Here is an 11,917-nt window from a genome sequence, read left to right as displayed (position 1 = left end):
AATCAGCACAGCCTGTCCACAACCAACAATCAACCAATTTTCCCAGGCATGAGAAGTTTTATTTTTATGGTTAGTTTGTATACCACCATCCAAGCTAAGAATCTTACCCAGGTTGAAGGCTACATTAGCATCAGTGTTCAATGGGTTGTCAGACTATTACATCAAATATCAATGATGTGCCAATCGAGGTAAAAGGTTTGTCTTCCCCACTTTCAGAACTGAGACACTAGTAAGTGACTCGTGTTCTGCATGCAAAAAATATGTACTTTCCTCTGCATTTTTTGCAATTTCTCTTGTGCACTGAAAGGATAGGATCTCTTCCATTGATCTCAGTGTATTTCACAGCAGGTCCTTATTTTCTGCAACTGAATTCGGAATCCTTGATGCTAGACATGCACATCTGGTGTGTAAACACATCTACACTTCTGTACCTCCTGCTGTATGCACATTCCCAGGCTCTGGCTCAATCTGTTTTCATATGTTTCATTTGTGTGTTCTGTTACAGGCAATGTATTGAGCCAGTTCCAAGCCTAGAAGTACTACACGACGTGGCAGGGTTAGAAGAAACATTCAGAAAGGATATGCAAATCCTAGAAATCAGATCAAAAGAGGAGGACAAAGAGTAAAGGCTTGTACCTCATGTTTAGAGAGACTTGGTGCAATCCTCGTCCTTGATTTATCATACCCCAGAGATTTGCCCTTCTCCCCTTGATACTATTACTCATTATGCCCATAACTTCTCATGTTAAACTTGCACATCTGATTCCAAGGTGAGGTGAACAAGATAACAGGCCCCTGACATAGCTGAGAAAAAAATGCCTGCAGGTTTCAGATTACCCCTGCTTTTTCTGCCTTTAGTGCTCAGGTACACATGTAAGTACAGTTGCTCAGGGGAGCAGGCTGGGCCATGGGGAGGTTATGGGGTGAGGAAGGATGGATGACCTAAGATGAATGCACAATGCTGGAAGACAAAAGACCTGCTGCTCCTGCCTCTGCCACGGATTCCCTCTGTGATGTCAGACAAGCCACATAATTGGTCCCTGCCTCAGTTTACCCTCTGCAAATTCCGCCCCCCCGCCCCTTCCAGGCAGTACTGTGAGTCTAACTCCACACATGCTTTCCTTTCACTCTGAGAGCCTCTGATGGAAGGGTTTATGTTCTTGTGAGACAGTTCAGGGACCACAGCTGTGATGTCCCCTTTTTGCTGAACACAGCTGGAACATGGGTCTTGTGCTTTTCTAGTTAATGTAGATATGATAACTGACTGAAAAATAGCACCTAAAGGTGTAGGTGCATATACTGGGAGAAGAAGTGCTCAGCACCATGCTGGATACCTCTCTGGGGAGCAAGGAGGTACATTTTTTGAGAAGACAGAGTGGGAGAGTCTGTACTGTAGACCCAGTGCTTTTAAGAACTGTCATTCTCAAGCATGTCCTGCCCTCTTCCCCTTCCTCTCCTCCCACCTCCACTTTTGTTTGTATGTGTGAAAACGACACACAAACAAGAGTGGAAGTGTGAAAATGACCCATCCACCACCACTCTCTGGGTGTGACCATCTAGCCAATTTGCCACCCATCTGACTGTGTAGGTATCAATGCCGCAGTCCCAAGTTTTTTTGAGAGAATGTGATGGGAATCTGTGTCAAAGGCCTTCTTAAAGTCCAGGAAGACGACATCCACCCCGACATCCTTGTCCAGAGACTTTGTGACCTGATCATAAAAAGAAGCCAGGTTAGTCAGGCAGGACCTGCCCTCAATGAACCCATGTTGGTTGCCCCTGAGCATTACCTTTCCTCTGGGCCCTTGCAGATGTGCTCCTTGATAATTTTCTCAAAGGTCTTCCAAAGGACCAAGGTAAGACTGACTGGCCTATAATTGCTGGGGTCCTCTTTTCTCCCCTTCTTGTAAATGGGGACCACATTGGCCCTTTTGCAATCCTCTGGTACCTGGTCAGTGCCCCATGAGCGCTCATAGAGCCGTGCCAGGGGCCCCACTATGACCCCTGCAAATTCCCTCAGCACCGTCGGGTGAAGAGCATCTGGACCTACTGATTTAAACATGTCGAACGCCTCCAAAAGTTCCCTAAGTTCCCTAGGGTCGTCCCTGACCCTAGGCATGGTGGTGCCTCCCCTGGTTCCATCCACTATTAGAGTGGGGGAGATGTCCCGGTCCCTGTTCAGGAATACGGAGGCAAAAAATTCATTAAAGAGGTCAGCTTTTTCATTTGCCACAATCACCAGATTGCCAAGTATATCCTGTAGGGACCCTACATTACCTGGTGCCTTCTTCTTACTTCCTATGTATTTGAAAATGGACTTTTTATTATCCTTATTTCTGGTCACTAGCCTTAGCTTCATCTTTGCCTTGGCCTTCCTAACAGCCTCCCTACAGTCCTGAGCAATGGAGGTGTAATCCTCCTGGGTGATAGCCCCTTGCTTCCACTGTTTGTACGCCTTGTTTTTTGCCCTCAGGCATCCCTGGATGCCTTTGCCGAGCCATGGGGGCTTCTTAGCACTCCTGCCCTCCTTGGTGCGCATTGGGACCGACTCCCTTTGAGCTTGGAGGATTGTCTCCTTGAGAAATAACCACCTGTCTTGGACTCCCATCTCATTGAAGCTCCGAGACCCCAATGGCTCTCCTACTATAACCTTCTTAGTTTACAGAAGTTGGACCTCCTGAAGTCGAGAACCTATGCCTTGCTGCTTGCTTTCACCACCCTGCACTGGATAGTAAATTCCAGCAGGCGATGATCACTGTCGCCCAGGTGGTCAAGTACCTGCAGACCCCTCACCAGGTCATCGCCTGTGGCAAGGACCAAGTTCAGCAAAGCGTTTCCCCTGGTGGGACTATGCAGCTCCTGGGTTAGGTAGAGGTCCTGTATCCCAGCTAGGAACCTACGTGAGCGGTCGGACCTGGCTGACTGCTCCTCCCAGCAGATGTCTGGGTAGTTTAGATCACCCATGACAACCACATCCCTTGACTTTACAGCCTCCATGAGCTGACCTGAGAATTCCTGGTCCAGCTTGTCCCCCTGGTGAGGCAGTCTATAGTAGATGCCCACTATCAAGTCCCTTTCCCCACGCCCCCCTTGCATTCTTACCTAGAGCACCTCATTTTGCACCCCCCCAACCCCATCCTGATCATTGAGGGCGTGTATTGTTCTTTGACGTGTAGCGCTACATGCCCCCCCCCCCCCCCCCCTTTTCCCTGCTCTGTCTCGCCTGTACAGCCTGTATCCCTTGATGTCCACTGCCCAGTCATGGGTAGAATCCCACTAGGTTTCCATGAGCCCCACTAGGTCTGGGTTTTTGCTAGCTAGCAGGAGGGTGAATTTCTCCTGCTTATTCCCCATGCTTCAAGCATTTGTGTAGAGGCATTTGAGTCCTCCTGTCGGTGCCTGTGCCACCCCCTTGCTCCTAAGTCTGCCCTGGCCCCTGTCACTTACCTGGGTACTACCTGTGCGCATCACCTGGCTTGAGGGCAAAGTGTCCTCGTGTTCTTCTGCATCCCTGTCCCCTGGTGAACCTAGTTTAAAGCTTGCCGTATGAGGTCAGCCAGCCTGGAAGAAAAAACACGCTTACCTTTTGGGGAGAGATGAAGCCCGTCCCGCTCGAGCATGTCCTCTGTGCGGAAATGCGGGTCATGGTCCAAGAACCCAAGGCCTGCCTGGTAACACCAGCTCTGAAGCCGCAAGTTGACCTTGCCAATGCATGTCTCGTGGCGCTGTCCGCGTCTGCTCACTGGAAAGATAGAAGAAAAAAACCACCTGTGCCCCTGTCTCGTTGAGCTAGAGCCTTGTAGTCTCTCATGATGTGGTCTGGGTTGCCCCTGACCGCATCATTGGTTCCCATGTGGATGAGGACCATGGGGTAATGATCAGAGGGTTGGATGAGGTCCGGAATCATCTCCGTGATGTCCTGAATCCAAGTTCCAGGCAGGCAACAAGCCTCATGTGCCATGGGGTCAGAGCGACAGATGGGTCCCTCTGTCCTCTCAGGAAGGAATCTCCTATGACTAGCACTCGGTGTCTCTTCCTCTTGGTGTTCTGGTAGCTCTTGGCCTGTGCCATGCTTAGAGTGGCATCGGTTCCCTTGGAGGCATCCTCTCCTACCTCCTCCTCCATGGCTGCCAGGGCCTTGTACCTGTTCTTGGATATACTTAGTTCCCTCTCTCTTTGGGAACTCTCACTTTCTTGGTTGCTTGCCTTGTTCTCTGCACGGGTGCCAAGCAAGTGGCAATCCTGTGCCACCTTGTATTTTCTACTGATATCTAAATGTAGGGTTCACTTCCCTGTCACACTATCATGCAGAGCTTTCAAAACTGTTGGTATCTACCTGTCAGGTACCACTATTTGGACTTGTTTGGGTCCATGAGCCAATCCATGTTCACACTAGAACTCCTCACCTAATGCTCAGTTCAGGCCACACTATTTGGTACTACTTTAGATGTGGATAACATTGCTCAGCCTCAGCGAACTTCTCACTATTGCTTTCTTTCCACTGTATTAGCTTCCCAGTATCAGCATCTTCCCATTGTTTTTCTCCCCAGTCCACCAACTCTCTGACTTCCCTTGTATCCTGGGTTGGTTCACTCTGTGCTGTCTTTTTTGTGAATAGTTGTTGTACCCCCGCTGTCTCTGCTTTGGATTCAGCCTCCACTGCGGGAAGCCTACAGGACGGACAAGGCATTGGTGTTTTGGTGCTGCTGTCTGGGGCAGTGCACTCAGTTAGTTGTTCCATCCATCAAGGCAGTTGTCCTACAGGTTGCTGAAAATTGTGTAGCCACTGGAGAGAACTAGGGTCTGTTAACACTTAACATGAAGTGTCTTTTTAGGAGGAAATTTCAAAACTGTTTGCTAAAGGCCATTATAGCAAGTAATTCCTTTCTCATGGTTGCATATTGGTGCTCAGTTTGGTTCAGGGTTTGGCTTGCATAGGCTATTACTTTCTCTTGGCCTTCTTCAACTTGTGACAAAGCAGCTCCAATGCCAACATCACTCGAGCGTATCCTGACTCTCAATTACCCTTCTTGTACAGCAAACCAAAAAAAAAAAAAAAGATGCCTACCTGTGTACAAACTTCTTGTGTAAGTTTGCTACCGCTCTGTTTAACTTGAGCGGTAGCTTGCCCTGAGTCCATCCATAAAGGAAAGATATGGATTCAAACTTCCTAGCTATAGGCATACTTGCACTTTTATCTTTTGGTTCCCTGCAATGTTCTAATTACCAGTGAAATACCAGTGTAAAAAAGATAGATCGGTATTTGATGACTACTGTGCTGGTAGATTCTAGAAGTGTATAAAACTAGGGTGAACGTCACCTTATTGGAGAGCTTGTATGAGGGACTTGCAATGATGACAAAGTCTGTCACAAGTTTCCAGTAGTACGAGGCCAGGCCTAAAAAGCTGCAGTTTCTTTACATTTTGAGGTACTGACCAGGTTTTAATAGCCTCCTTTTTTTCTGGGTCTGGGCCTACCCTCTCCATGGAGATCACATGTCCCAAAAAGGTCACTTCTTTATAGAAAAGCTGACATTTGAGCCGTTTAACTTTTAGGTTGGCCTCCCTAACAATTGGGTTTTGGCCAGGAGGTCTAGTGTGTCATCAATCCAGGGTAAAGGATAGGGATCCTTAATCATGACATTATTCAGTTTATGATAGTTCACACAGATCTACACACCTCCCTCCTCCTTCTGTGTCAGTACCACAGGAGCAGCCCATGGGCTGACAGAGGGCCTGATGACGCCTCTCTCTTCCATCTCTTGCAGCTGCTGGTCAAACTCCTTGTGGAAACGAAAGGGTACTCTTCTAGGGCCTTGTTTGACAGGTATGGCACTGTCAGTGGTGATCCACTGCTTTGTCAGGCCTGTATAGCCCAGACTGTGGTCTCCCAGGCTGAGTACTTCTGCATACTGCAGTAAGATTTCCTGCGCTGCCCTCACTTGCTCAGGTTCCAGGCCACGATGACAGCCTGAACTCTCATTCCAATTTTTCTGCCATCCATTGGAGATTATCACCCAGTTTTCCAAGATGTTGGTTTGCTTCTGAGTTCAGTAGCCTTACAGCACCTGACCTCTCTGACGTAGTGTCTTGCTGCAGGATAGCCACCGTGGTCTTGAATGTTTCAATTACAGTGCTTTGATATTTGACCTGGGGCTCTGTCGACGCATTAGCAACATGTCCTGGGATTTTGACCCTGTGGCTCTTACTCAGTGCAGTTCCCACTAGCAATTCTAATCTTTCATTGGGTTTGGGTTCAAATAAGGCCTCTTCATCTTCACAACATCATGTCTTCATGATGCCAGTGATTTGCCAGTGATTATCATCTCACTTTGCAGAGGAATTGTTAAATTCTTTTCTACTATGATTGTATATACACTTGCCTTGCCATGTGCAGTGTACAGGGGAAATGCATTCCCAGAAAGGAGCAGAAACAATCTGCAAAGTTCATGGTAACCTGGATTTTCTTTAAAAAGTTGCCTAACAAGGCATCGTGGTTGGCATTCCTGGCTACAAGGAAGGTGCAAGGCAGCTGTAAGCTGTGGAAGTTGACAGTTGCATTCCCAGAAATGGGAGTGCTTCCCCGTTGGTGGCCTTGACTACAAGCCCACAGGGTCAGAGGTTCTACTCTGTCTTTGTTGTAGCTTGCTTCTTTACTTAGCTATGGACAATGGATACCTGGGCACCCAGATCTAGGAAGAATTGGCAAGGAACCTCTTCTAGCTTCCCCGCTTTAGGTATTACCCCAGCCCCAAGGCACCAACAATTACCATTTCATCCTGTGGGCTTCCAGGCTCACAGGCAGTGGATGAACCCCTCTCTACTGCTCACCGCAGTTTTCCTGCCTAGAAGACTACCTTCTCTCTGGGCATTCCCTCTGGAAGTGATCATGGCCAACATAGTGCCAGCATTCAACAGCAGTCTCTTGATGGGACCCCAGCTGACATGGTTTAGGGCAGGAGTGTCCAACCTTTTTGAATGTGGGGCCGGACCATGAACTTTTTATCACCCAGTGGGCTGGTGAGCCATATTCAAAGACCTCACAGGAAGCGGTATCACATCAGGAAGTGATGTCACGTGACCTTTGACACCAATAAAGTTGCAGGAAGTGACAATGAAATGGGTCTGGAAATGTGGTTTAAAATCCAAAATAAATACAATATAAAAGCAACCATGAAATAATACCAAATGCTTGACTAAAATAAACACTTTTTCTTCTACTCACTTCTCAATGAATGAAAGACGCATAATGCAAGTCGACAGATCAAATGTGGAAAAGATATCAGTCAGAGTGGAAACTAATCAAAGCAACAAAATATGGACATTTTTGAGAATAATCTTCAAGAAGATTTAATTTTATTGCATTAGTAACTTGTTAGTAACACATCTTTAACAAGTAGTAACTAGTTGAACCCCCAATCCTCCACAAAGAGAAACAGAAGCAAACACAATCTAAACACTGGGCAGTATTTTTACAAAGATTTTTACCTGCTCCAAATTTATGTTGGTGCCCAGATCGTTCATGTTCTATTCTTAAGCATATTGTTCAGTTTTAAACAAGCATACAGCACAGTTATCCAGTGAGGTTCATAATTGGGGACATTCTGTTACAACAGGAACTATCCAGGCAAAAAAAGAGACAGGTGGCAATACAACCATTGTCAGGTCTCAAGAAAACAAGCATGCTCCAATACACTCTGTAAGTGTACAAAAACAGTGTAAAAACAACAATGTGTACAAGTCTACTCTTATTAACTTTCTGAAAACTACAACGAACACTGATTTCTTTAGTGTGATACCTGGCATTGTTTTTGCTTGCACAAGTTATCAATATCTGCCGGCACACTTGATATGGTGATGAGGAGTATTACAGATAAATGTCCATCTTTCAAAAGTGATTTTGATTTTGTTTTTATGTTCTTCATTCTTGAGAAAAGCTGTTCACAGCAATACGTGCTGCCAAACAGTGCAATGAACCGAAGTGCATGATTCGATAGATTTGGGAAAGAGTGCCACATAAAATATTGACTATAAAATGTCAGTAGGTCATGTTCTGCAAAAGCTCTCTTCAAGGCACCGTTATTTTGAATGTCAATTAGTTCCATTTGGAACATGTCAGGAGCATGGGTGGCATCCATTCCAAATGGATCTGCAAACAGCTTCAACTCGTTGCTGTGTTCCCTGAAATCTGCAAATCTTTGTCTGAATTCATCCAGCAGACGACCGATCAGTGCAGAATACTTGTCATGGTTCACAGTCTCAGCACATCTTGTTAATAGTATTGTGAAATGGGTGACATTCTTTTTATTCAGCTGTTTCTGAAACAATTCCAGCTTATGAATGAAGGATTGGATGTGTTCATACAGTCTGTTGACAAATTGATCCTTCCCTTGTAGTTTTATATTCAAATCTGCAAGATACTTGGTGATGTCAACTAGGAATGCCAAGTCATTCAGCCATGCATCATCGTCCATGAAGCTGACATCTTTTCCTTTGTTTGTCACGAAGGTTTTAATTTCGTCAAGCAGTGACCAGAATCTGGCTAGTGTGGCTGCCCTGCTGAGCCAGCAAACGTGGCAGAAGTAAATAACATCATCATGGTCTGATCCTATCTCAGCAAGAAACAACCTTTTCCATCACATGTTTCATCTCCAGGGCCTTTGCACACAGTTGTTCCTGGTGAATGATGCAGTGATGTGTGATGACATCCTGAGGCAGCGACTTGACCAATAAACTGACAAATCCATTGCGCTTGCCTATCATCGTCAGTTGTTAGACCACAGAGTTTGTCCTCTGGAAGATTGAAGTTCAACAAGACACGTTTCACTTCATTGAAAATGTCCTGTCCCATTGTTTTGCCTTTCATTGGACATAAGTCGAGCAGTTCCTCAACAGCATGGAACTGTTTGGTTACTCCTCGTACAAAGATTGCCAGTTGAGCTGTATCGCTCACATCTGTGCTTTCATCAACCCCCAAGCTGTAAAACTGACAGGCACCGAGTCTTTTTATCAGTGATCTTCAATGTTTGATGCCATGTCATCTACTCTTCTAGCAACTGTCTGATGTGAAAGGCTGATTTTCTCCACCATTGACTGTCAGGAAATACCACCGATGTAAATATGCCCAAGCAATCTTTCACAAATTCACCATCAGACAATGGTTTGCTTCTCTTAGCTATTGCCTCGGATATCAAGAAACCGATCTTGGTTGCTGCCTCAGAATTCTGCCTTGCAGCTTTGAAGAAAGACGGTTGCCCGTTCATGCTGTTTTAGAGAGTTCACCCAATCAATCCTAATCTGACCCACCAGGCTGTCAAATTTCTTTGCATGTTTTGTAGAATAATGTCGCTTCACATTGTACTCCTTGCAGACAGCTACTTTCTCTTGGCAAATCAGACACAGGATGTTCCTGTTTTGTTCAGTACCAAAAAAATCAGTGGTCCAACTATCTTTGAAAACTCGACATTCAGTATCAATTTTTTGTTTCCTCTGATTCGTCATATTTTGAGCGTAGGGTAGGCCCTGTGGCTAATAGAACCAAAATTAATTTTAGTCATAGGAAAACTAGTTTGGTAGAAACAGGTGAAGTTAAAAACAACTCACCAGTTCAAAATCACCATTTTATTACTATGGATCGCCACCCATCAGGTATACTGATAATATGTAAAGTACAGCCTGACATGTGCAGGTGCTGCCATCATATTCCAAATGCAGCTTCAAATGCCTCTCAGTAATGCCATCTAATGCCTCATACGCATGGTAAAGTCACCATATGTAAGGTACATTCTCATGTGTGCAGGTGCTGCCACCGTATGCCAAGTGCAATCTCAAATGCCTCAGTAATGTCAGGCCCTGGCCCCAGGCAACAGGCCCCAGCCGAAGGATACCCCCCGCCCCGGCACTTACCTTTTGCTCGCGGCTCTGGCTCCCAGCACCGATGACATGCTCTCCAGTCACTGATGACCCGCGCTTTTGCTGCTGGCTACTCCTCTTCCCACACGTACTGTGTCGGCAACGTCAAGCTGACATGGTGTGTGTGGGAAACTTGTCCCTTCCCCAGCCCTTCAGCAGACATTAGGAAGCTGCTGAGGGGCTAGGAGAAGGACAAGGGATGGGATCGATAGTAAACAGTGTTACTTTTGTTTCCTGTCGCAGCACCTCGAGCCTCAGAAAATGGCTTGGCGGGGCTCATGGCAGCCTGCGAGCCATACGTTGGACAAGCCAGGTTTAGGAGCATCTCCACAGGCACATCTGCATTGGAACTGGACTTCCATACTCTTCTTGAGTTGGTTAAATTCACCCTCGATTTTCTTCATTGTCTCCATCATCATTTGCAAGGCTGATGGTTCTGAGTTAGGAATATGTACTCCTGACTTCTTGGCATTCATATGTACCCATGCCTCAGTGTCCTGTGTCCAGTGTCTTTTCAAAGACTTTTCCAAGGATGGAGGTGACACTGACTGGCCTATAATTACTTGGATCCCCTTTCCTCCCCTTCTTGAAAATAGGGACCACATTGGCCCTTTCCCAGTCCTGACCTGAGCTCCATAAATGCTCAAACAGCTGTACCAGTGGTTCTGCTGTGAAATTGGCCAATTCCTTCAGTACTCTCAGATGCAGATCAACCAGGCCTGCTGACTTGAGCATATCCAGTCCATTCAAGTGACTCTGCACCAAGTCATCGTCAACAGTTGGTACACTGGTGTCCAGCTGACGCCCATCTAAGAACCCTTTAGGAGATTTATCTTGACACTTGTTCAAGAACACTGATGCAAAAAGCTCATTGAAGAGCTCAGCCTTGTACCCTGTCTGTCACTAATTGCTTCTGCTTGTTCAGTAGGTGTCCTATGCTGCCCTACGCCTTCCTTTTACTCCCTACATACCTAAAAAAAGACTTTTTGTTGTCTTCAGTTTGTGTTGCCAGCCTCAGCTCTGTAGTTGCTTGGCCTTTCTGACTGCCTCCCTGCAAGTGCAGGCCACTCCTTGGTAGCTGGCCCCTGCTTCCACTGCCTATACGCCTCCTTTTTTGCCCTTAGGCTCCTCTGGATTTCTCTGTTTAGCCAAGGAAGTTTTTTGGCCCCTTTCCCTTGCACTGGGATCATCTCCCTCTATGCCGGAAGGATCGCTTCCTTTAGGAATGACTACCCTTCCTGGACTCCCATCTCGCCAATACTACTATCCTGTAGTGCATCATTGACTAACCTCCTGAGCCCACTGAAGTTAGCCTTCCTAAAGTCAAGCACTTGCACCCTACTAGTTATCTTACCCGCTCTACGCCGTATGGTGAATTTGATTGATTGGTGGTCACTGTCCCCAAGGTGACCATGAATCTGCAGCTCCCTACCAGGTCCTTGCCTGTAGTCAACACCAAGTCCAGTAAGACATTCCCCCTAGTAGGACGGTATACCTCCTGTGTTAGGTGAAAGTCCTGTATGCAGGTTAAGAACCTACGTGAATGGTTGGATTTGGCTGACTGCCCCTCCCAGCAGAAGTCAGGGTAGTTTAGGTCCCCCATGACAACCACGTCCCTAGACCGTACGGCCTCTGAGAGCTGCCTCAAGAATTCCAGGTCTAGCTCTTCCTCTTGGTGTGGTGGTCTGTAGCAGACCCCCACCACCAAGTCCCTTTCCCCTCAACCTCCATGTATCCTAACCCACAGTGCCTCAACTTTCTCCTCCTCTGATCCCATTTTGATTAGGGTGGATGTATAATGCTCCTTAACGTAGAAAGCAATCCCCCACTTCCTCCCTACTCTGTCCCGCCCTACTAAATAGCTCATTTTATATTGGGAAAGAGTCTTTTTCTGTTATTTAGTTTTGTAACTTGTTGGAACTTATTAAAATAATCCTTTCTGCTATTCATCAGCCGAGTGTTGTGTCAGTTCTCAGAGCACTAGGTTTAAAAAACTTGCTTTCTAAGTG

Source organism: Alligator mississippiensis, chromosome 3 (genome assembly GCF_030867095.1).
Source record: "Alligator mississippiensis isolate rAllMis1 chromosome 3, rAllMis1, whole genome shotgun sequence".
NCBI classification, from domain to species: domain Eukaryota; kingdom Metazoa; phylum Chordata; order Crocodylia; family Alligatoridae; genus Alligator; species Alligator mississippiensis.
The sequence above is the reverse complement of the archived record's forward strand: the minus strand, read 5'-3'. Positions refer to the sequence as shown.